General features: G+C 48.4%; 2 long non-coding RNA genes across 7 annotated transcripts in view; one reads left to right on the forward strand and one right to left on the reverse strand.

The window, feature by feature from the left end:
• The first annotated feature begins 1,659 nt into the window (after nucleotides 1-1,659).
• The window catches only part of LOC149120072 (uncharacterized), a 52,086-nt gene continuing 32,209 nt past the window's right edge, over nucleotides 1,660-21,536 (forward strand). For 2 of the 5 annotated variants that reach the window (XR_016226803.1, XR_016226802.1), the window contains exons 1-2: nucleotides 3,499-3,600; nucleotides 3,718-3,836. This is a non-coding gene — a long non-coding RNA (uncharacterized LOC149120072). Of the gene's footprint in view, nucleotides 2,115-3,498; nucleotides 3,601-3,717; nucleotides 3,837-7,590; nucleotides 17,361-21,536 lie in introns of those variants that run through there. The other 3 variants (XR_016226804.1, XR_016226800.1, XR_016226801.1) reach the window with 3 other exon arrangements.
• Nucleotides 11,065-17,956, reverse strand: LOC138847288 (uncharacterized). 2 transcript variants are annotated; one of them, XR_011385052.2, is made up of 2 exons: nucleotides 17,703-17,956; nucleotides 11,065-11,524 (listed from the first exon to the last, which is right to left on the reverse strand). It is a non-coding gene; the product is annotated as an uncharacterized LOC138847288 (long non-coding RNA). The 2 variants fall into 2 exon arrangements; XR_016226799.1 differs by having other exon boundaries at nucleotides 11,065-11,527.

Here is a 21,536-nt window from a genome sequence, read left to right on the forward strand (position 1 = left end):
TCTTGCTGTTGAATTTTTGAGCTTAAATGCAAGGTTTTGACACCGTGATTTGTTACCCGCCACCTCCGGGAATGCATTTTAATTCTGATTCTGTCACTTGACTGTGCTAGCTGTCCTTCCTACCCTTGAGTTATCTACAAGCTTGCCTATAAAATTGATAGTCTATGAAAAAAAAAAAAGCCATCAACGATCAACCTCTGTGACATCATCTCCTCTCTGGTGCAGGAACGGGCCGAGCTCTCCCCGCCGGGGCCCTAGACTTGCCTTCCTTTCTGCTCGAACCCCTGCCCGCAGGCTCTCCCCAGGGACCTCTCTCTTTTTTTAAAATAACCAAATATTTATTGAATGAGGAATACTATTACTTTAAAAATTGTTGCTATTACACAGAAGGTACTTCAAAAAGGGTCATGGAAAAACAGTCTTAAAGGGGCCGGTGCTGTGGAATAGCGGGTAAAGCCGCCGCCTGCAGTGCCGGCATCCCATATCAGGGACCTCTCTTTAAATTAGACTTTGTAATCTAGTTGGCAGGGCACTGCCCACAGCCTTCCGCGATGCTTTGTCTCTGTCACTGCACACGCCCCAGGCCATGTCTTCAGGCCTAATCTATTAGTTTGCGTTCCTGTTGTCCATTTCCCTAATTAGAAGGACATGTACAGGCGGATGAGGTTGTTGTCCATCTCCTTCACTCAGCACCTAGCCAGCCTCTGGTGCCCTGGCAAGGAGCTCAATCCTCTCCAGTCACACGGGGGGCGCTTCAGAAAGTTCATGGAAAATGGACTTAACAGGTAAGTTGATTTTGGTGCCAAACCATTTTGAAATCCACGCATATGAAGGGTCTTCTGCAAGCTCATGGAAAATGTGTATCATGAAATAAACTATACATGGATTTCATTCCCCTGAGTTTTTGGAAGTCCTTTTTTATATGAGAGGCCATCCCCTCTCACCCATGCGCGGGTCTCATTCCGCTTGCTACCCTCCTCAAGCCTTCATTCTTACTTCTGCTTTGTTAAAAATTATTCCCACCCACAGAGAAAAAAAAAAGACAAATAAATAAAACCCCTCTCTTGACACCTCTATTTATTTGAAAAGCAGAGCGATAGAGAGAGAGAGGGAGAAACGGAGAAATCTTCCTACCATCCACTGTTTCACTCCCCAAACTGCTAGCACTAAAGCAGGAGCCTAGAATTCCATCTGGGTTCCCATGTGGGTGGCAGGGACTCAAGTGCTTGAGCCATCAGCTGCTGCCTCCCGGGGTGCACGTTAGCAGGAAGCTGGACCAGAAGCAGAGGTGGGAATCCACCCCAAGCACTCAATATGGGATCCGGGCATCTGAAGCAAGGGCTTAACGCACTGCTCCACAATGCCCACCCTGGCCCCTCTTTGATACCAGCTAGAAAGCTCAGCTGGGTAGCTGGGTGGAGAGAGAAAAGTCCCTTAGCATTTAGCTAACAGCAGGCTTTGCCTTCGAGAAGAAAAAGCTGAGGCCCAGAGTTAGCGACATTTTACAAACTCTGCGTCCTCTGCTCCAGTGGCTCAGGATTACGGGCCCACAGGAAAGGGAACGGTTTCTGGCTTCCTATGCACCTGCACAGCAGTACTTACTTTCTGGAAAGTGGGCATGCAATAATACCGCCGGCCAGCAGATGGCGACTCGCCTTTCTCGCCGGAGGACGACACTCTAGGCAGCGCTGTGCAGGACAGAGAGAAGAAGCTGGAGTTAGGGTCTGGCCTTGGAAGGGGTCGGGGGGTGAGGGGCCTAGAAAGCAGGACTTTGCGTTGGAATGGTTCATTTTTGTCTGTCAGGCCCTTGCGCATAAAATAGTTTGTTGCGGGAAAATATACATTTTTAAGACTGCGGATGCAGTCGAGAATGGTTGGCAGGTCCACAGTCAGGAATTTTAGCTCCAGCTGGGAGAGTGTGAAAATCTGCCACAGCTCCGTGGCCGCCCATCCTGAAGGGCCTTTGTCCAGCTTTCCCAAGGTCTGCAGCAGCCTCTGAGAGCATACAGCCGCCGTCCTCCGAGAGGGAGCCTCGCCCTCGCCAACGCCCTACCGCGAGTTACTACCCGGCCCCGCCAGCCTAATCGGCGGCAAATTGTGTGCAATGCCTGGAGGTGGGTGATGGCGGAGAGAAGTGTCAGCTCCTAGGAACCTGCCATTCACAGAGCTCCATGATCCACAGAGGGCTAAGGGAGTTCGCTGGCCTTTTCCCCTCGAGGTCTCCCTAAATCTTGACCTTAACCAGTGCCGTGAGATGCTCCAATTCTCCATTTTTGCATTAAACAATGTCTGGGTCAGGGACCAGTCAAGAGACAGGCAGTATCAACAGTAATTTGAACAGAGGAGGTAATACAAGAATTATTTCTTTAAAGATTTATTTATTTATTTGAAAGAGTTACACAGAGAGAGGAGAGAGAGAGAGAGAGAGAGAGAGAGAGAGAGAGAAACCATCCACTGGTTCACTCCCCAATTGGCCACAATGGCTGGAGCTGCGCTGATCTGAAGCCAGGAGCTTCCTCCAGGTCTCCCATGTGGGTGTAGGGGCCCAAGGACTTGGGCCACATTGTACTGCTTTCCCAGGCCACAGCAGCTGGATTGGAAGTGGGGCAGCCGGATCTCGAACTGGTGCCCATATGGGATGCTGGTGCTTCGGGCCAGGGCGTTAACCCACTGCGCCACAGCTCTGGCCCCAATACAAGAGTTATTAACCAAGTTTAACTAGGAAACTGAAAAGGCACGAGGAGGCCACCAAGATATCACAGTAGCACCTGCAGGCAGCAGCCACTACCCCTGGGGCCGGGTATGGGAAGGGGCTGGTCATTAGCTTTTCATTACCCTAGTGAAATCCTGGAGGCAGCTAACTCCATGGAGAAAAGGTGGATTTAGCTCACAGTGTAGGAGGTTCAAGTCCAAGATCAGGCAACGCCATTGGTTTACCTGTGGTGTGAGTGTCAGATGGCAGTGGTGGAGGATGAGGGCATGAAAGATGACAAGGAGAGCCAGAAGGAGAGAGAGAGAGAGAGAGACTCAGGCTTTTATAACAAGCGTCTTGGGAGGACTACCTTTGGAGGATGTATCCTCAGTGACTTAAGCATTTGCTGTCATAGGCCCTGCTTCCTAAATGCCATCACTGGATTAAGTGTCCAACCTGTACTACCGATAATTTTGGATTCTGAGGTTAAGACACGCATGTCCTATATCAGAGCACCTGGGTTTGGTACGTGGCCCTGGCTCCCAACTCCAGCTTCCTGCTAATGCAGATCCTGGGAGACAGCACAGTGGTTCAAGCTGAGCTCCTGCCATTCATGTGGGAGACCGGAATTGAGTACCTGGCCCTTGTGGGCAGTTAGGGAAGGAACCAGCAGATGGGAGCGCTCTCTCTCTGTCAGCCTGATTTTTTTTTTAAAGTTAAAAAATAAAAAGGAAGTATTTGGAAAACAGCCATAAAGTTTCTGCATGAATTTGGGGAACCACAGCAGGTGAAAATGATTAGAACTTAAAACCTTGCACCGCGGACTCTGAGGGGGAGGTGCCACTTGGCTGGGCTGACGTCTCTGGTCTGTGGGGACCTGTCTCCTGGGGGCCGAGGAAGCCGGTTCTGTAAGTGCTGGGAAAGCCACAGGCTGCATTCAGCTACTGCTCTGATCAGGAACGGCCGCTGTGGGTGATACCGATGGAAGCAGACAAGAAGGGACACGTCCTTGCTTTCCCTTCCAGCCATGCCTCCTGGGGGAAGACCCTGACACGGCGCCTGGCAAAGCAGAGACGTGGTTGGCGGAGTCTCAGCTCCAGACTACAAAGCCAAGCGCAGAAGATGGGTTTGGAGCTCACAGATGGTAAGTGAAGAAAGTCCCCCCAAACCTTCTGTTGACTGTGATAGATGCAACCACAGACTCTGGGGGTGTAGCTCGTGGATTTTGTAGGCCAGATTTGGGATTTCCAATGGAAAGGTGGCAACCTCTGTGGTCTTACAGCCAGGGGAGCAGGAGTGGCTCTCACCATTTCCAATCTTAGGTGGAGACAGGCGTCGTCCACTTGTTGGCCATGAAGACGCAGTGAGATCACATGACCCAATGCATTTGTCATTGTGTGTCCTGGAAGGCACAGTGCCAAGCAGCTGTCACCACCCTGGACACTTTAATGGTGGGGTCCAGTTTAGCTACAGCTTCTGAAGACAGCTCTCAGCAGGAATTTACAGCTCAAAAGGGCTTTTAAAATGAGATCCCGGGCACACAGTGGGGCTGCTTGGCCCATGGGTCTGAGAAAAACAGTCGGCCTTCAGTGTCATACATGCTGCCACTACTGTACAGTCAGGCCCCGCCCTCACCCTCACCCTCACCGTGGGCCTCCCCAGGTTCATCTCCCTGTAGTCCCCAAGGTGCCCACTGCTTCCTGCTTCTTGTTGCCTGGGGCTATGCTGTGGCTCCTGGAGCGTGCCTGTCCCTGGGGCCAGCAGGAAGTAAGTGGCTCCCAGCAACCCTTACCCTGGGACCAGTTTCTCAGGTTGAGCCCTGCCCCCACCCGCCATGGGAACCTGCTTACTAACACCTTTATTGCTTCAGCTGGGTCAAAAGACAAACTTGGCCCAAGTTTGAGAGGGTGATGGGTGGTACCGGGTTGTGGGAATGTTTCCTGGCTGTCTTACTCCAGGTTCTTGCCCCCTGTGTGAGATAAGAATTCAAAACAGGGACGGAAGTGCAAAAGTGAGAGCAGGATTTATTGAGAGAAAGAGAGAGAGAGAGAGAGAGAGAACTCACTCAGGCGAGGGCAGGCAAGCCCTCCTGTGAGGAATGCGCACATGTGAGAGAGGTAACAGTCTGTGTTGGGTGCAGTGGGGTGACGCGAACCCCCAGTTTATTTCATTTTATTTTTTAAAGATTTGTTTACTGGGGCCAGCGTTGTGGCGTGGTGGGCTAAGCTGCTGCATGTGACTGGCATCCCATGGAGCTCCACTTCCCATCCAGCGCCCGGCTAACGGCCTAGGAAAGCAGCAGGGAGCAGGGATTGGGCCAAGTGCTTGGGGCCCTGCCACCTGTGCGGGAGACCCGGACGAAGCTCCTGGTTTCAGCCTGGCTCAGCGCTTACTGTTGCAGTCATTTGGCGAATCGGCCAGCTGATGGACGATCTCTCTTTCTGTAACTCTGCTTTTCAATAAAAAAGTAAATCTTTTTGTTTTCAATTTTTAAACATATTTAGTTGAAAGAATTACAGAGAGAATCTTCTACCTGTTGGTTCACTCTCCAAATGGCCACCATGATTGAAACTGAGCCTAATTGAAGCCAGGAGCCAGAAACTCCATCTGGGTCTCCCACATAAGTGGCAGGGGCTGAAGCACTTGGGCCATCTCCTGCTGCCTTCCCCAGGCCATTAGCTGGGAGCGGAATCAGAAGTGGAGCAGCCAGGATTGGAACCGATGCTCACATGGGATACCGGCGTTGAAGGTGGCGGCTTAACCTGCTGTGCCACAACGCCAGTCCCAGAGCCTGCCAGTTCAGTGGATCCTTTTATGGAGTTGGAGGTGGTGCCCTAATTGAATATACAAGTAAGACGGAGTTTGGGTGGAATTGAGTGTATGCGATGATCTCTGGAAAGTTCTCCTGGTGTCTCCACGTGGAGCTCAGTTCACACACGCTCCTCATGGTGCAGCGGACTGGGGTGCATCACGGGAAAGCAGTGTGCTGAACAGGCATGCAAAGGGTGGAGTCAGGGTTGCAGGGCTGAAGACAGAAACTGCGAAAAATCTTCCAGCTCTTTCATTCCCTGACCAGCTCCTGGCCTATCCCGTGGCAGCACAGCAGTTTGCTCCATAAATAGACTTGAGTGTTCTAATGAACTGAATGGAAGAGCATTGTTGTTGCAGTTATTGTAAAAATCTTTATTGGAGAGGCAGTAAGAGAAAGAGAGAGAGACACAGAGACAGAGAAAGCCACAGAGAGAGCCCCCACCTGCTGGTTCAACTTCCCAAATGCTCTGAACAGCTGGAGCTGAGAATTCAACCCAGGTCTCCCATGTGGGCGGTGGAAACCCAGTTACTGCTGCCTCCCAGGGAGTGCATTGGCAAGAAGCTGCACTCAGGAGCCAGAGCCGTGTGTCAAACCCGGGCACGCCAGTGTTGGGTGCCGGCATTTTAACTGCTAGGCTAACTGCCCACTCCAAGAGCCTGGCTTTATAGATGGAGAAAGGCTGAAGAAAGCAAAGAACAAAGAGCAGATTGATTGTTTCAAAGTTGTTTTTCTCACAAGGCTAAGATAGGATACAGGGAGATAGAACAGTGGGGGAATAGCTGGTTGGCTAACATCAGCTTATTTCAGGTTACTTTTTGGGGGTTAAGGATTAAAGCAGAATTAACTTCACTGTCAAGCCTATTGAAGCCAGCCTGTTCGGGATATCTGGTGGTTATCTCTCTCTCGGATTTCTTGGAAGGTCAGATAACAACTTAGTTTCGGTTAGTGACATAGAACTTAGCATGAGTGACTCCATTGTGATTTTGGTCTGATCTGTTGGGCGCAGTGCAGGAGCTTAGCTCAAAACAATGACCTCCTGTAATGCCTATTTATTTCCGTCTATTTGAAGGGTAGAGCCATACAAAGAGACAGAGAGCACTCAGCTGATTCACTCGCCAAATTCCCGCAACAGTCAAGGCTGGGCCAGGCTGAAGCCAGGAGCCTGGAACTCCATCTGGACCCCCCGACATGGGTGGCAGGGACCCCCAAGTACTTGAGCCATCATCTTCTGCCTCTGAGAGTGCCCATTGGTGGGAAGCTGGACCCGAAGTGGAATACTGAGACTTGAACCTGGGACTCAGATATGGGAGGCAGGCATCCTGAGGTAGCTGCTACACACCTGCTCCTTTTATTGCCCCCCTTTCTCCATTATCTCACAGAACCTTCAGGGAACACTGTCCAAACTGACTGCACAGTTGGTCTTAAGGCGGACTGGAGGGGCCGGCGCTGTGGTGCAGTGAGTTAACGCTCTGGCCTGAAGCGCCGGCATCCCATATGGGTGCCAGTTCAAGTCCTGGTTGCTCCACTTCCTATCCAGCTCTCTGCTGTGGCCTAGGATAGCAGTGGAAGATGGCCCAAGTCCTTGGGCCCCTGCATCCAAATGGGAGACCTGGAGGAAGCTCCTGGCTCCTGGCTTCGGTTTGGCACAGCTCCGGCTGTTGCAGCCATCTGGGGAGTGAACCAGCGGATGGAAGACCTCTCTCTCTCTCTCTGCCTCTCCTCTCTCTGTGTAACTCTGATTTTCAAATAAATAAATAAATAAATCTTTAATAAAAAAAGGTGGACTGGAGGTGAACATCACAGCATGTATTTATATAAACTCTAATGGCTGTGGCATCACAGGTGATGCAATCTCATGGTGCTGTAACCCAGCCCTAGTGCCTTTGATGTAGATTTTATCGGGTGCCAGTATCTTCCTTAGCTTCCAATTTCTCTGTGAAGATGAACTCATTTAGTGAAGGGAGAGACACCAGGACAAGAGGCCCTAAATTAGAAAGACTTGAACTGCCCCTGTGGTTAACATAGTTAAGCTTTGGAGGAACTCATAGCTCCCTATCAAAGAAAGTAATACCCAGTCTGCCCCTAGACCCAGACAGCCGGGAGCCTCCGCTGGGCCATTTCAAAGAAAGCACGCTGGCTCCCATCACTGACAACAACAGGAAGACCATGTGCAGACCAGAGGCCAACACGTGAGCTGATCATGGGCTGCTCACCCTCAACTTTGAACTCTAAGAGTCACTGCCTTTACTGTCTTGAGGGATCTTGAGGGATAGCTCCCCGGTGCATCGCAATAGAGAGCTGCCTGTTCTCACCAGTCCAGTGCCAGGGGTTGTCTTACTGTGTGTCAGGCAAACATACCCGGTTTGGGGGGGGGGGGGTGTTCCATGGCCACTCCTCCAACTAGTTTTGGGGTTGTCCATGTTAGCATGGTGTAGATTAGTATGTATATTTTTAACGATGTTAGTATGTATATTACTTTGATTTAAGTGTGCATTTTAGTATGATATATGGTGTAGATACAAGGGTACTTCAAAAAAATCATGGAGATGGAATTAAAAGATACGTTTATTTTGATGCAAAAACTTTTGAAACCGATGCAGTTTTTTCACGGTAGGCATTTCACATGAACTTGAAGACGCCCTTGTATGCATGAAGTACCATCACATAGTATGATGATGGACTTTTTAAATCTGATAAGTATCAAATATCCGATATTTATCAAATTGGATAAATCCGATTTGAATCCCAATTCTGCAGTTCCTACCTTTGACAAAACCAAACTATGGGCCAGTCATTAAATCTCTCTGGTCCTCAGTCTCTCACCTGTAAAATGGGGTTAAGGCGGTGTCTGTAAAGTGCTCAGCCCAGCCCAGTGTACGTTGTACTCCCGACATGGTAGCTCCAGTTGTTACCATTGATTGTTAAAGAGAAAAATGAGCCTCTCCAGAAGACAGGAGAGGAGAAGACGGGTTTGATTGATTGCACATGTTTTTTTAGAAGAGCATTAGTAGTTGCCTCTACCCCCTCAGGAGGAAGCAGAACGTCTCAATGTGTCATTACATCCTTGTTTACACTCAGATTCCGCATCTTACCAGGGAACAGGTAAAAGGGATTTGAAGGGAAAACATAGCATGGGCAGACCTTTACTCTAAAGCCCGAGATGCCCGCATCCTCTCTTCCAGTGCCTGGGTTCAAGTCCTGGCTCTGCTTCCAAGTCTAGCTCCCGGCTAACGTGCAGCCTGGGAGGCAGCAGGCGATGGGGACATGGGGCCCCTGCCACCCTGGGGTCCCTGCCACCCACGGGGGAGACCTAGCTTGAGCTCTGGGCTCCTGGCTTTGGCCTGGCGCGGCTCTGGCTGTTGTGGGGATCTGCGGAGTGAACCAGCAAATGCGACCTCTCCGTCTTTCAAATCAATTAAATAAATTAAAAACACAAATAGTTTTCAAAAGCAGCAATGACGTAACACGAAAGATACGATCTCTTAGTAGAGAATACACAATAGAGTCCTTAAATACAAGCAAACGCTTTTATTTTTGAATCTTGCTTCCCTTCCCCTCCCTCCCAAACAATCGGACAAAAAGAGGGTGGGGAAAGCCCTCCCTCTCCCGGCCGGCGGAGCACTGGAAAGGGGCAGGGCCAGGGGCCGGCATCCAGCTCCCCGCCTCTCCACCGAGCCGGCGCCGAGAACTGGACCGCCCGCCCCGGGGGCTCACGGGAGGGCCGCTCTCGGGGCGCCGGGTGCCGGCCGAGGTGCCTGCCGGGAGCTTGGTGGGGTGCTGGGGACGCGGAGCGGCCCGGCGTTCTCCCACCCCCGACCCTGGGAGAAGGGGTTCTTGACTTGCAGGGCCACATCCTGAATGACAGGGGTCAGTGCTGGGCCGCAGGCTTCTAATTATTTCCTGGATAACCTGTTATCTGTAACGCATCGGGCCGCAGGCCAGCGTGTGCTAATGGCTCCGGCTTCTGAGCCGCGGGTTTGTTTTTCTTCTTGTTGTTGTGTTTTGTTTTTTAAAGGGGAAGTAGAATTGGGGGCAGGCGGCTGTAAGATTCCTGGTAGCAGAGAGACCGCTGCCCTCAGCTGGTGCCCAAGGGCAGCAGGAGCCGCCGCGCCGCCTGCCCCGACCCCCGCAGCCTGTGCTGGCTGCCTCCCTGACCCGCTCTCCGCTGGGAGACTCGGCTTTCTCGGACCTTCTGGAAAAGCTGCTGAGAGAGAAGTGTTTTTCTGGGCGGCTGTGATTTGCTGGAACAAGGAGACTCTTCAGATATTCTTTCGTTTGGGGCAAGCCGGGAGGGGCATGCGAGTTCACCAGGGCTGCGGGGTGGAGGAGGGGCCGGACGTGGCTGTCTCGCTGTGGGCTGGGGTCTCAGCGTCAGTCACACCCTGGCCTCTGTCACTGGTACCCAGGCACAGTGAAATGGCATTGAGTGGGAAGGAGGACGCAAATGCGGGGCATCGCTCTTTTTCTTTTTATAAAAGTAATACATGTTCATTATTTAAAATTTTAGAAGCTTCAGGAAAGCAAAAGGGAGGGAACCCCACTCTAAACCTGATTTTCCGAGGATTACTATTAACGTTTTGGTGTATCTTCTTTTACCTCTGTCCCCCTGCCCCCCCCCCCCCCCCCCCGTGCTGATACTGACCTATGAAAACAGGGCTTTTGGTTAAAAATAGAACAGGATGGTACCTTGGGATATTTTGGAGCCGTGTGAAATACACCCTTCTGCCCTGCGGTGGGTTTGCCCCCTGACATCCTCAGCTGTGGGTGTTAGGAGACCGTGATGGAGGGGGCTCACAGCCCAGCAGGATGTACTGGTGGCTGAAATCCAGGGCCTTTGGTTTTCAGCCTTCATTTTCATTGATGGGCACATGGAGAAGGAGGGTTAGATGCAGTGTGTGTGTTGGTGTGTTTGATCAAAAAACCTGCAGGCAGGTACAGGACGGTCCCCCCCCCCCCCCACGGCAAACATCTGGAGAAGGCGACAGGGTGTGTGGAGCAGTAGTTCTCACACACTCACGGGGGGAAGGGAGGCAGCTCTCTGCCCAGACCCCAGCCCGGGGAGGGAAGCCCAGTGGATCCCACCATCTTGCTGAGTAAAGGAGACAGGGACCAGGGAGGCTGAGCTGGCTGGGGAAGGGGCCACATAGGCCAAGACCCAGCAGGCTTTCTCGGAGTGCTTTTAAGTGTCTGAATGCCGGGTTGCACTGGGGAGGTTGCAGAAGTGAGGCCGCACTAGTCTGCATGTGATTCCGTAGTGGGAGAACCAGCACCTGGGACGGACTAAGTGGACGTGTTTGGAAACACGCATATTTGGAAGATTTGCAGGCTCTAATCAGCTACAATAAAGAGACCTTGCTGAGCACCTGGGACACCGTTGAGGCCTCAGAAAAACCAGGCCTTAGGCGTGAGACTTAACTAGCTGTAGGGTAAAGGTTCCTCTAGACAGGGCTTAAGGAAGCTTGGAAGCAAGCCTTAAAAGGACGGCAGTAATCCATAAAAAACGTAAACTACTCACCAAAACCAAATCCAGCACTCTTAGAAGGAAGAAAAAAAATCAGACTTCCAAACAGTGTAACATTTATAATGTTTAGGCAAACATTGTACAAAGTTTTATGATATGCAAAAAAGCAGAACAAAAGTTAAGAAATGAGAGAAGTGACATAATTAGCAGGCAAGGACCTTAAAACAGCTATTAAAAATATGCTCAAGGATTTTTTATTTGAGAGGTAGGGTTACAGACAGAGAGAAGCAGAGACAGAGAGGTCTTCCATTCTCTGGTTCACTCCCCAAATGGCTGCAGTGGCTGCAGCTGCGCCAGTCTGAAGCCAGGAGCCAGGAGCTTCTTCTGGGTCTCCCACACGGGTGCAGGGACCCAAGGACTTGGGCCATCTTCCACTGCTTTCCCAGGCCATAGCAGAGAGCTGGATCAGAAGAGGAGCAGCCGGGACTCAAACTGGTGGCCATTTGGGATGTTGGCACCTCAGGCAGAGGTTTAGCCTCCTGTACCACAGCGCTGGCCCCTGCTTAAGGATTTAAAGGAAAACATAAACATAATGAAGAGCATGTGAAACCATAAAAATGGAACCAAGTGGAATTAAAAAAAAAAAGATGTATTTATTTATTTATTTGGAAGGCAGAGTTACGGAGAGAGAGAAGGAAAGACATCTGCTGGTTCACTGTCCAGATGGCTACAACAAGGGAGGCTGGGCCAGGCCGAAGCCAGGAACTCCTTTTTTTTTTTTTTTTTTTGACAGGCAGAGTGGACAGTGAGAGAGAGAGAGAAAGGTCTTCCTTTTCCGTTTGTTCACCCCCCAATGACCGATGCGGCCGGCACACCGCGCTGATCTGAGGCCAGGAGCCAGGTGCCTCTCCTGGTCTCCCTTGCGGGTCTCACATTTGATGGTCCAAGTACTTATGCCATTTTCTGCGGCCAAGACAACCCTGGCCATCAGAACCTCAGCTCCTAACCACATGAACATATGTACTCTTTTCCCAGTAGTTAAAGAATTTCTACATCCATACTATTATAAAAAATTTACTGAGAAAAGTTCAAGATTTTTGTGCAATTCCCCTCCCCGCCCCCACTCACCAGATGGAAGGTCTGATATCAAAATATTGTGTTCACAAATGACTTGGATGATCCACTGCTGTCTCTCACGCTGTGTGTGTTTATGTTACCCATTCAAAGTACATCTGTATATCTGTCAGCATTCAGTGGGACAAAACCCACACAAGTTATTTTAACAGAATTTACATAAATATTTGTTAACCAGGATTGAAGTTGTTGATTAGGAATTAGAGAGGTTATGGGGGCTCTAAGGCAGCAATGTTGGTTTTGGAAGTCGCTAACACTTCGGCAAATTCATTGAGCTCCCGTGAGGACTGTTACATAGATTAGGTATTCATCATTAATACTAGAAAGTAAAACTGAGTACTTCAAACATTGTTTTACATATTTATTTGAGAGCCAGAGGGGGTGGGGAAGAAGGAGGGAACTGTTATCCACTGGTTAGCTCCCCAGATGGCTGCCCCAGGTGAGGCTGAATCTGGAAGCTGGGAAGTCAGTCGGGCTCTGCCATGTGGGTGGCAGGAACCAATTATCTGAGCCATCACTGTTGCCTCCCACGGTCAGCACTGGTGGGAAGTGAGTCAGGAGCCGGAGCCGGGGATCAGACCAGACACTCAGATGTGGGATATGGGCACCCCAATTGACAACTGCTACACTAAACATCTGCCCCCAAACTGAGAATGTTTTACAATATTTATTCTTCACATTCCTTTAAAAATAACATCAAATCATTGCATGTGAATATAAAAAACATTTTGGTGACAAACAGCTATATAAAAAATTTAGTGAAAAGTGTAGCATTCTTCAGCATTTTTGCAAATCTCTGTAATGCCTGACTTAATGGAAAGTAGCTAGATACTTGTTTCTGCATTCAACTTATTGTGATAGGATGTTTTGGTTGAAGGATATGAAGAAAATGCAGCCTTTCACAAACATATAGTTAGAAAATGGAGCAATATTGTGAATAGACTTTTTAGACAATTGTGATTATCCTTTTTGATGTCATGCAAAAACTCTGCAAGTGCTGGTCTCTTAAAGATTGGCTGCAATGTAGAATCTGAAACTATATATAAAAACTTCTTTTCTTCCAAGTTGTGACATTAAAGTCTCCTGGGAGTTGGTGTTTGGCACAGCCGTTAAGCAGGTGCTTGGGCTACCCATGTCCTGTATCAGAGTGCCTGGGTCCGAGTCCTGGCCCTGCTTCCTGCTGATAAACACTCTGGGAGGTAGTAGGTGATAACTCAAGTACTTGAATCCCTGCTGCCTGGATGCAAAAACCAAACTGAGTTCCAGGCTCCTGGCTTCAGCCTGGCAGAGGTCTGGTTGTTGCAGGCATTTGGAGACTGAACCAGTAGGTGGACGATTTCTGTCTTTTTCTATCTCTATCTCTGTGCCTTTCAAATAAATGATAATGAATTTCAAAAAAAATTTTAAATCCTGCCTTGTAATTTTGATGGCTCTTCTACATATATGTGCTTTTGTAATCCCATGCATCGGTTATTGGAAGATGTCAGTTGATCTATTCTATTATATACTATCAAAAATTTCATTTGTTAATATCAATACTGTTAAGTATTGGGAATTGTCAAGCTCAGAGTCAGATGTACACTTTCCAAGTTTCTAATTTTAGCCTGACTGCTCAAATTTTATCATTGGCAACAAACTCTACCAGTTGTTGTCTTTGGAGTGATAGGCTCACTTTGTTCACTTAAAAAAAAAAAAACCTGCTAAATGCCCAAGTCTGAATAGCCATTGTTCATCTGTCAGTTGTTCTTTGAGTGAAAAAATGGTGTTTAGAGGTGAGCATTGTGGTATAGCAGGTAAAGTGGCTTGCGACATTGGCATCCCATACAGGTGCTAGTTTGAGTCCCATATTCTCCACTTACCCCATCCAGCTCCCTGCCAATGTGCCTGGGAAAGCAGTGGCAGATGGCCCAAATGCTTGGGCATCTATGCCCATGTGGGAGACCTGGGTGAAGTTCCTGGCTCTTGGCTTTAGCCTGGTCCAGCCCTGGCCCCTGTGGCTATTTGGGGGAGTGAACCAGCAAATGGAAGATCTGGCCCTCTGTGTCTTCCTGTCTTTCTTTGTAACTCTGCCTTTCAAATAAATAGATCTTAAAAAAAAAAAATGTTGAATGAGAAAAGTGACTAGCTAACAACTCAAACACCTGGACAAATGCTGTTCCCGAGACAACCATCGTAGGAGGATGCCTCAGAGATTTTGTGGACAAACAGAATTCAAAGATAATTTGTTTTGATACCAACATTGGTAGTGGGCAGGGGACAGTGTTGTGGCACAGTGGATTAAGCCCCTGCTTGGAAAATCTGTGTCACCTATTAGAGTCCCAGCTGCTCCACTTCTGATCCAGCTCTCTGCTAATGCACCTGGGAAGGCAGGGAAGATAGCAAAGTGCTTGGGCCCCTGCCACCCACGCTGGAGATCATGATGGGATCCCTGGCTCCTGGCTTCATCTTGGCCCAGACCTGGGTGTTGTGAACAAGTGGATGGAAGGTCTGTGTCTGTCTGTATCACTTTGCCTTTGACCTTTCAGATAAATAAATAAATCTTTAGAAAAATTTTTTGGAACCATGCATAGCTTTTCATAATGTGCATTTTCCATGACCACTTTAAAGGCCCCTCATGTGCATGGATTTCATTTTTTTTGCATTGAAATAATTTTTTTAATTCCATTTTTCCCCACAAACCTCTTGAAGTAGCTTCATATTTTGCTATATAACAGAAATACTCCCATTTAATAAGAATATTGAAATGGTATGTAAATAAGGAGCACAATTTAATAGTGACTAAATCTTATTAGGTGTCATTGGATTATTTTTTCCTGAAAGAGCATGGTGGTCAAAAATACAAAATACAACAATTACTAGAACTAGGAATTACTGGTCCGGCCTTTGTGCTAAAGGGCCAGCACTTTTACACACCATCACTCTTGCACCATTTAGTGCAAGTGTCAATGCAGTAAACAAGCAAAGTAATGCCTTATTATTATTCAGAAAAAATTTGTGGCCTCACGAATTTTCTGCAAAACCTTGAGGAGCCTCCCCAGGGAAGGCAGCACACTTTGAAGAATGGGCGCTCTGCGTTCTCCTGGTGAGAACCGCAGGAAACACCTGCCTTGCATAGGGCGGAGGTGCAAGTGGGCAAGGGTGAGCCAGTGAAAGGAGGGAGCTGTGGACTTCACAGGAGAAGGCGCTACTTGTCTGAGGCTGGTCTCTGTGAGTTCAGGGGAGGGAGCTCTTGGCTTTGGAAACCACACCTTGGAGAGGGGCCTGGTTTTGCATGCTTTGGGAAAACTGGTGAGCCGTGTTTCACTGTCACTGTGCAGGGTCAAGAGCATTGCTGGGGTGAGACTCACAGGAGCTGAGGCCAGGGGCCCACAGGAAGGAGCAAGTCTCTCTCCCTCCCCACTGCGGTTTCCCTCTCCTGCCTCTTGCTGGCACAGGCCAACAGACAGCAGAATGGCCTGCAGGGTTTGCTCTGGCACCACGAGGTGAAATAGACAAGGGCGTATTTGCAACTGACAGACAAGAACAGACAGGTCTGAATGTATTTGCTCTTGTTTGCGTTAATATAGAGATCTCCCCTCCACCCCAGCTTTGTAATTTTATTTTTTGAATATGTAGGACGTCAACATGCTTCCCAATAAGCACAATGAACAAAAGCCACATGCAGAGAAGTCTCCTTGCTTTTCTGCTCCTTCAACCGTAGCCCCAGCCCTTATCAGTAACTGATTTCATCGTTTTCTGGTGTAGCCTTCCTGTGGATTGTTCCGGAATTAAGTGGATACATATATGTTTTCTGGTTCCCTTTTATCCTTTATTCAAAAGCACATTATATTTAATTCTTTGCACTTCGCATTTTCCTATTTATTTGAAAGGCAAACAGACACAAAGATCTTCCATCGCTGGTTCACTCCCCAAGTGTCCCCAGTGGCGGAAGATAGGCCAGGCCAATCCAAGAGTTCTGAACCCAGTGTGGGTCTCCCAGGCAGGTGGCAGCGACCCAAGCACTTGAGCCATCACCTGCTGCCTCTCAGGGTGCACATGAGCAGGAAGCTGGACTCAGAAGCAGAGGTGGGAATTGAACCCAGGCACTCTGATATGGGATGCAGGCTTAACTGCACATCTTAACTGCTGTGCCAAGTGCCCACCCCTCATGTTTCATTTAACATTCTGGAAATAAATTCATGGGAATCTTCCTCAGGGCTGTGTGTGTGTGTCTGTGTGTGGTATTTCAACCAAAATCTATCATTTATGTAACCAGTCTTCTTTGTTTGAGTATTTAAGATGTCATTGACTGTTTTTTTTGTAATTGTAAGTAATGTTATATAAGCAACCTATGTGTAAATAATTTTAAATTATCCTAGGTGTGGGCTGGCATTGGGGCGCAGCGGCCATGTGGGAGTGAACCAGCAGGTAGAAGTTCTTTTTCTCTCTGCCTTTCCCTCCCTGTCACTCTTTCTTTCAAATAAATAAAATAAATCTTTTAAAAAAAATGATTGAGGGTGTATTTTCATGGTAAATTCCTAGAGGTGGGACTTTGAGGCCAAGGGTGAATGTATCTGCAATGTTGTTTGATTTTGTCAAATTCCCCTCTGCAGGGGCTGGGCTATCCGTCATTCCCTCCAGCAGTGTATGAGTGCCTGCTTCTTAGTTTTGCCAGCAGAGTATATCGCCAGGGTTTTGAATTTTTGCCAATCTGATGAGACCTGCTACCTTGGTATAGTTTTAATTTGTAATTCTTTTACCATGAGTTTGTCAGTTTTTTATTTGTTGTTGCTGTTAACTTTCCATTCATGTCCTTGCCAGTTTTTCTGGAGAACTTTTTGTGTTTTCCCTCACTTTTAAAAAGATTTTTTATTTATTTATTTGAGAGGTAGAATTACAGACAGAGAGAAGGAGAGACAGAGAGAGTTCTTCCATCCACTTGCTCACTCCCCAAATGACTGCAACAGCTGGAGCTGAGCCTATCTCAAGCCAGGAGCCAGAAGCTTCTTCCGGGTCTCCCACGTGGGTACAGGGGCCCAAGGACTTGGGCCATCTTCCACTGCTTTCCCAGGCCACAGCAGAGAGCTGGATCAGAAGAAGAGCAGCCGGGACTCAAACCTGCGCCCTACCATATGGGATGCGGGCACCGCAGGTGGATACTTAGCCTATTATGCCTCATGTGAACACCCTTCCCTCATTTTTAACAATTATTTATATTTATATGTTGAAGATTTTGGTCCTTTATTTGATATATAAATTGTAAATAAATTGTAAATTGTAAATGTTTTCTTTTATTCTGTTCTATGTCTTTTGATTTTATTCATGGAAATTCTACCCTGCAAAAGCTTAATTTTTTAAAAGCAGTTACATTTATCAGTGTTTTATTTTATTGCATCTCTATTTTGAGACATAATTAGCAAGATTTCCCTTTGCCCAGGCTATAGAGACATTTACCCAGGTTTTCTTCTAATATTTGTACCATCTCACTGCTCGCATTTCGTTCCCTGAAACTTTTGGAGGCTGTGTTGCTCCCTCCACCCGCTAATGGCTATTTCGGTTGTTTAGCCCTGTATAACAAACTACTCATAGCAGTACCCATAGCAGTGACTTGAAACAACACTCACCTTACTATCTTCCACAGCTGCTGTGTCAGCCGAGCTCAGCGGGGCAGTGCTGCTGATCTTGCTTGGGTTCTGTCACAAGGTTGCATACCAGGCGGCTGGGCCTGGAGCTGCTCCGAGGCTTGATCTGGAGGCTGGGGTGATGGCCTCTCTCCTTCCTGCTCTGGGTCCAGGGCCTCCTCACATGGCCTCTCCATGTGGACTTTTCAGTAGAGTAGCTTGACTGCTTCCTCCCTCCCTCCCTCCCTCCTTTCTTTCATTCCTCTCTCTCTCCCTCCCTCCTTTCTTTCATTCCTCTCTCTCTCCCTCCCTTCCTCCTTTCTTTCATCCCTCCCTTCCTCCCTCCCTCCCTCCCTCCCTCCCTTTCATCCTTCCTCTTTTTACAGTTTTATTGTGGTGATGGCGTTAACATACCATAAGGCTCATCCGTTTAAAGTTTACAATTCAGTGGTTTGTAATCCTATCACAGAGTTGGGCAGCCATCGCCACAGTGTAATTTTAGAACATTTTAACTTCCGAGGGAAACTGTGCAAGTTAGGAGTCATCCCCTGTTCCTGCTGCCATCCCCCCCCCCCCCCCGACTGTTCTGCCTTGCTCTCCTTCCATTAGCACAGCTCACGGAGAGCCAGCTATCAGCGCTGTCAGTTATTGCTCCATAGTGGCAATGTGGTGAGTGCCGGGGGGTGGTGCAGAGGGTGGGCTTACAAATAAGCTTCAAGAAGGAAGAGGTCATATTAGGCAAGCGTAGACAGTAAATGTTGTGCAGAGTCGGGAATTGAACTAGCTTTGAGCCTGGAGTGATATTCTACAGCACACTTTACCATCACTCCCTATGATTTCATTGTATAGTTGGACCATGCTCCATTTTTTAAAAAATATTTATTTATTTATTTATTTGAAAGTCAGAGTTACACAGAGAGAGGAGAGGGAGAGAGAGAGAGAGAGAGAGAGAGAGAGAGGGAGGGAGGTCTTCCATCCGATGGCTCACTCCCCAGATGGCCATAACGGCTGGAGCTGCGCTGATCCGAAGCCAGGAGCCAGGAGCTTCTTCCGGGTCTCCCATGTGGGTGCAGGGGCCCAAGGACTTGGTCCATCCTCTACTGCTTTCCCAGGCCACAGCAGAGAGCTGGGTTGGAAGAGGAGTAGCCAGGACTAGAACTGGTGCCTGTATGGGATGCCAGCGCCTCAGGCCAGGGCATTAACCCACTGTGCCACAGCGCTGGCCCCGGACCATGCTCTGTTTTTATCAGTGCTCTATTATTGAATAGTTAGGTCATTGCCAATTTTTGTTACTATAAATAACACTGTAATGAACATCTTTATACGCACAGTTTTACACAGCATATTTAAAAGGATATTTTTCTTGAAAGGAGTTGATGAGTCATACATTTTTAAGTCATTGTCTTTCTGGTTATCAGAAGAAAAGATCCATTGTAAAACATTCAAACACAACAAAAGGCCGTGGTGTTCAAAATGAAAATCTGCTGTAATCCCACATCCCAGAAATTTTTTCTGATAGCAATTTTGTATATATTTTTCAAACTTTTTAAAGCGCACCACTCACACGCTGTAGCAGACACACCTCTGAAAACTTCCTTTCCCTCATGCTTGGAATAAACGCCACGCCCAGAACTCAGCCGCAGCCTGCCCAGAGGCCTCTGCAGTCCCACCTCTCTCCTTGCTGCTTGTAGAACCAGCTGGACACGGCACTGCTACAGGCCTTTGTGCTGACTGGAATGTCCTTCTCCACGTATTCACAGGACGTCTGCCCTCGCTTTATTCAAGTCTCTGTTCAATGGTCAGCATTTCAGAAAGGCCTTCCCCGGCCAGCCTACCTAAGATAGCACATCTCCTGACTTTCTTCATAGCACGTGTGGGTAGCTGGCATTGCCTCCTCTACCTATTCGCTTATTGTCTGTTTAGAGAAGCCTGTGGGGGCAAGGACTTTGTCTTGTTCTCAGTGCTTCCTCAGGACCTGGAACGGAAGCTGGCACGTGCAGGGTGCTCAGTGGATGCACATTGAATGACTAAGATTAAGCCGACTGTGTTTACAGCTCAGAGCCTGCTTTCTTGTGTGCTAGACAAGAGTTTATTAATTACTAGTGGTTTTTTCAAGTTCCTTATATATTTATTTGGAATTCACATTATAAATTGATTAACACACAAATTTTTTTAAATTTTTATTTATTTATTTTTATTTTTTTGACAGGCAGAGTGGACAGTGAGAGAGAGAGACAGAGAGAAAGGTCTTCCTTTGCCGTTGGTTCACCCTCCAATGGCCGCCGCGGCCAGCGCGCTGCAGCCGGCGCACCACGCTGATCCGATGGCAGGAGCCAGGTGCTTTTCCTGGTCTCCCGTGGGGTGCAGGGCCCAAGCACTTGGGCCATCCTCCACTGCACTCCCTGGCCACAACAGAGAGCTGGCCTGGAAGAGGGGCAACCGGGACAGAATCCGGTGCCCCGACCGGGACTAGAACCCGGTGTGCCAGCGCTGCAAGGCGGAGGATTAGCCTAGTGAGCATGGCGCTGGCTAACACACAAATTAAATCAAAGAAGGGGAAAGCCATTTAAAAGAGCACTATATATTTGCGCAGATAAAACTTGCTCTGTGACTTGGTTTGTCATGGCCATCTTTTCATGCCAATCTATAAATCCTTCCAGTCTTTCTAAGACTGCACAGGAGAGGAGAATCATACATTTTCTTTTTTTTCCTAAGATTTATTTCTTTATTTGAAAGAGTTACACAGGGAGAGAAGTAGAGGCAGAGAGAGAGAGAGAGAGAGAGAGAGAGAGGTCTTCCATCTGTTGATTCCCTCCCCAGATGGCTGCAACGTGCTGGAGCTGCTCCGATCCGAAGCCAGGAGCCAGGAGCTTCTTCAGGGTCTCCCACGTGGGTGCAGAGGCCCAAGGACTTGGGCCATCTTCTACTGCTTTCCCAGGCCACAGCAGAGAGCTGGATCAGAAGAGGAGCAGCCAGGACTCGAACCAGCACCCATGGGATGCTGGCACTGCAGGTGGCGGCCTCAAATCATACTTTTTCTACCCAGTTCTCTTCTGATAGGCATTTGGGTCTAATTTTTCAATATTATATAGAGAATGCTGCATTATACATCCTTATATGTATATCTTTGATAAATTCAGTGTTTTATGTCCATTATCTGAGATGATGAAAAAAACCTGCAAATATGAAGGTCTACCATCATGTTGGAAATGCAGACCTGGAGCTGAGGGGCACCAGGCCTAGGATGGATCGGAGACTGTTTTACACAGGCCTGAGTGAAGTCATAGGAGTCAATGAAATATGAACGAAATTGAATAAAGCCTAGAGACAGGAATATTTAGCAAAATCTGTGCTTAGACCGCAGGGGGAGTAGAGCAAGAAAGCGTTCATTCATTCAACAGATATTTATTTGTTGTACTCTCTAAAGGTTGGAAACACAGCAATAGAGCAGGAGTGAGGCAGGCTTTGTCCTCGCCTTCCATGGCTTAGAGTCTAACGGAGGAGAGATGCACAAAATAAACAGTGAAATAATTAAGTCACAGTAAGGTGAAGGATACCAGGCACTGAAGTAGGAGACCACAGGCTGCAGCATTTAAGGAAACTGTCCTAGAAACAGCATTTGGGCTGAGCCAGAGTAAGCAGGAGTGAGCCAGGTGAAGGGGCAGGGGCCAGGAGCGGGGAAGAGCGCTTCAAGCTGGGGGGACAGCACCGCTCAAGGTGCGGAGGTGGGAGCCGCTCGGCCATCCATCGAGGGCACTGAAAGAAACGTTCAGGGTGACGGGGAGAGGAGAGTGAGGAGCGTGGTGGGCAGGGATGGGGTTGCAGGATAAGCAGGTG

This window comes from Oryctolagus cuniculus, chromosome 20, assembly GCF_051225735.1.
Source record: "Oryctolagus cuniculus isolate XC-2025 breed Fujian yellow rabbit chromosome 20, ASM5122573v1, whole genome shotgun sequence".
NCBI lineage: Eukaryota > Metazoa > Chordata > Mammalia > Lagomorpha > Leporidae > Oryctolagus > Oryctolagus cuniculus.